Source organism: Vulpes vulpes, chromosome 8 (genome assembly GCF_048418805.1).
Source record: "Vulpes vulpes isolate BD-2025 chromosome 8, VulVul3, whole genome shotgun sequence".
Lineage (NCBI taxonomy): Eukaryota > Metazoa > Chordata > Mammalia > Carnivora > Canidae > Vulpes > Vulpes vulpes.
This window is the reverse complement of record NC_132787.1, coordinates 59,777,446-59,781,492: the sequence shown is the minus strand read 5'-3', so window position 1 is coordinate 59,781,492 and position 4,047 is coordinate 59,777,446. Positions and strand designations below refer to the sequence as shown.

Below are 4,047 nucleotides of genomic sequence, written 5' to 3'. Positions count from 1 at the left end.
CTTTCATCCATTGTGAGTTTGTGTGTGTATGTGTGTATGGTGTAAGAGAATGGTCTAGTTTCATTCTCCTGCATGTGGCTGTCCAATTTTCCCAACACCACTTATTGAAGAGATAAGTCTTTTTTCCATTGGATAGTTTTTCCTGCTTTGTTGAAGATTAGTTGACTATAGAGTTGAGTGCCCATTTTCTGGGTTCTCTATTCTGTTCCATTGATCTATGTGTCTGTTTTTGTGCTAGTACCGTACTGTCTTGATGATCACAGCTTTGTAATATAGTTTGAAGTCCAGCATCGTGATGCCACCAGCTTTGGTTTTCTTTTTCAACATTCTTCTGGCTATTCGAAATCTTTTCTAGTTCTGCTCAAATCTTAGGATTATTTGTTCCAACTCAATGAAAATTGTCCATAGTATTTTGATAGGGATTGCATTGAATGTGCAGATTGTTCTGGGTAGCATAGACATTTTCACAATATTTATTCTTCCAATCCATGAGCATGGAATACTTTTCCATCTCTTTGTGTCTTCCTCAATTTCTTTCAGAAGTGTTCTGTAGTTTTTAGAACACAGATCCTTTACCTCTTTGGTTAGGTTTATTACTAGGTATCTTATGGCTTTTGGGTGCAATTGTAAATGGCATTGACTCCTTAATTTCTTTCTTCTGTCTCATTGTCAGGGTAGAGAAATGCAACTCATTTCTGTACATTGATTTTGTATCCTGCCACGTTGCTGAACTGCTGTATGAGTTCTAGCAATCTTGGGGTGGAGTTTTTGGTTTATCCATACACAGTATCATGTCATCTGGGAAGAGTGAGAGTTTGACTTTTCTTTGCCAATTTGAATGCCTTTGATTTCTTTTTGTTGTCTGATTGCCAAGGCTAGGACCTCTAGTACTATGTCGAACAACAGTGGTGAGAGTGGACATCCCTGTTGTGTTCCTGACCTTAGGAAAAAAAGCTCTCAGTTTTTCCCCATTGAGGACGATATTCACTGTGGGCTTTTTGTAGATGGCTTTTATGATATTAGGGTATGCTCCTTCTGTCCCTACACTTTGAAGAGTTTTAATCAAGAATAGATGCTGTATTTTTTTCAAATGCTTTTTCTGAATCAATTGATAGGATCATATGGCTCTTGTCTTTTCTTTCATTAATGTGATCTATCACGTTAATTGATTTATGAATGTTGAACCACCCTTCCATCCCAGGAATAAATCCCACTTGGTCATGGTGAGTAATCCTTTTAATGTACTGTTGGATATGCATATACATATCTTAATAAGTTTTTTAAATAAGTTTTAAGGAAGACTAACACTGGTATTTCCTTCCAAGTCAACAGTAACCAGAAAATAAGTGCTTGAAAATAAGTGAATGTGTTTACAGCCATAACCAGATGCTGAGCCTCAGGAACTGCAAATAGGAGGTCTTCCCATATCATTGCTTGATCCTTGCAGCCTTCTACTTATTGAGAAAACAACCATTTTTTTTCTGCTTCCAAAAGTAATATATATTTTTGAAGACATTACTAAAAAATAAAAAGTTTCCTATATTCCATTGGCTTGAGGAAGTCATAATAGGTAATTAATTCCATTCATATCTTTTCCAACTTTAAATGTGAAAATACTTCCAGATGAGATTAGCATTTAAATCCATGGATTCAGTAAATTGTCCTTCTAATGTAGGTGGGCACCATCCAATCCACTGAGGGCATGGAAAGAACAGAAGGTAGGGGAAGGGGGATTGCCTCCTTTTTTCCCTGCCCCACTGTTGAGCTGGGACATCTCATTTCATCTTCTCCTGCACCCAGACTAGCATTTACACAATCTTGAGCTTCCCTGGTTCCCCAGCCTTCAGCCTCAGACAGAATAACATCACAGGTTTTCCTAGGTCTCCAGCCTTCAGTATATATATATATATATATATATATATATATATATATCCTATTTGTTCTTTTTTTTATGGAACGTTTCATGAATTTATGTGTCATCCTTACACAGGGACCATGCTAATCTTCTCTATATGGTTCCAACTTTAGTATATATACTGCCAAAGAGAGCACAATCTCCTATTTGTTCTGTTTCTCTGGAGAATCTTGACTAACACCACTAACATTTCTGTATATTTAAGACAAAACATACACACACACACAAACATATTAGAGACTGCTAGAATAAAATTCATATTCTCCTCTTCCTCCTGAGAACACATGGAGAATACATTTCTCAGCATGTTTTATAGTTGAATGTGGTCATATGACTAAGGCTAGCCAATGGAACATGAACAGAAGGGATGTGCTCTTATTAGAGGCCTGGCAGGGAGACCCTCCCATACATGCTGCTCCAAGTTCTTTTCTCCTTCTAGCTGGTTGGCATGGAGGCAACCACATGTTGAAGATGAAGGAGTTTTTTCAGTCTAAACACTGCATGACTGCTTGGAGGAGAGTCACCCCAAGAACCTGTTCGCCTGCTCACGTTAATTGTGTGAAGAAAAATATACTTCCACTGTGTATATTTGGAGCCTGTTTGTTATACTAGCTAACATACTGCCGTGCAACTTACTTCTTTGATGTAAAAATATATCTTGAATATTTTTCCATGTCAATACATATACCATATTTTTATAAGACATACTTTATTCCCCATAATTTATCTTTTCTGAAATTGGGAGGTATCTCATATTAAGAAGTACAGTTCCCCAAAAAGTTTCTGTTAAATGATTAAGGGTATCTTAGAATCAAGGAAAATTTTTACTTTTTAGGGCTTTAAAAAATATTACAAACATATTGTTGCTATTAAAATTTAAAATAGTACCACAAGATTTTGAAGGAAGGGAAAAGTCTCTATCGTAGCAGAAATGTTCAGACAGGACAACTCTTCACTTGAATTTCAGTTGAAATAGTTTTGTTAATGAAGATGCATAATACCCACAATCAGGTCCCCAACATGAATAAGTAGGGAAAGTCTTGATTTTTAAATAGTTCAGTCCTAGGTTTAATCTTGGGAACTACTCAGGATATAACCAAGAATTGCAATTAAGCTTTATAATGGCCCATCAAGGGGGACTATCCAAACCAACCAAACTTGAAAAGTATCAGAGAGCATTTCAGTGAAGGATTTAAGTGGCATGGCATGAGACAGAGGTAACAAATCAACCAATTGGGCATACCATCTCCAAAAAGATTGAGAATCCTTATTTTTAAGGCTATATTTCATTTATATTCAAGAAGAACTACCAAATTCCTTACCTTCTTATCTCCAAATTGTCCAGATTCCAGAAATTTCTTTAAATTACAAAACACATTTGGTATTGTATGAGAAATTTTGGACCTAGATTTGTGGGTCAGAAAACATCTCTCTCCTTAAAGGCTTTCTAAATCTGCACATAAGAAAGGCATTTTTTGCAGGACTAGCTCCATAAAACATTAAACTTGAAAAAAAAATAAGACACACAGAGGTACTTGACATATTAAAATTAATTTTCATCATCAAATTCATTTGCTGTTTTCTCTCCAAGACAATGCAGGGCTTTGTGGTCACTATACAACTTTGTTTTGCCTCTTTTGATGGTTTCTGAGGTCCCTGGAATCCCTAAATTATTCTCTTTGAAATATGTTTCCTTTAGTAAAGCAGAATTTTGTTCTCACAGAAAGAATTGGTGGTTCAAAAATGCCTTTTTGGGTGCAGAATAAAATATTCATCAAACCTTGCTTCCCAATCTCCCAAAATCTATTTATTAAAACGTCATCAAAAGTCTTATGGTGACAAAGTTCCCAGGTGAAAGTGAAAATAACAGAAATAGCTGATTTACATGATGATTTTTATATTTCTGGTCCAGTTTTTCAACATTTCACAAATCTTATGTTTGTACAGAACATGACCCCTGGAGTTTTCTTCCCTCTCAATCAGTAGTCATGTAAACACCCTCGAGTCAAAAACTGAGGAGTCTTGAGCTAGAATTCACTGAAGAAGATATATAGGATTTAGCTTACAAGATTTATAAGGTAAATTCCAGAAGCTCCCCACCCAATGGCAATCCAGACAAATGGGAAAAATAA

At 36.0% G+C, this 4,047-nt stretch overlaps 1 non-coding gene across 1 annotated transcript; it reads right to left on the bottom strand.

Annotated features, from left to right (window-relative positions):
* Window positions 1-1,945: 1,945 nt before the first annotated feature.
* LOC112916906 (U6 spliceosomal RNA) lies at window positions 1,946-2,052 on the bottom strand. Its single transcript, XR_003234366.1, has one exon. It is a non-coding gene; the product is annotated as a U6 spliceosomal RNA (small nuclear RNA).
* Between the last annotated feature and the right edge of the window lie 1,995 nt (window positions 2,053-4,047).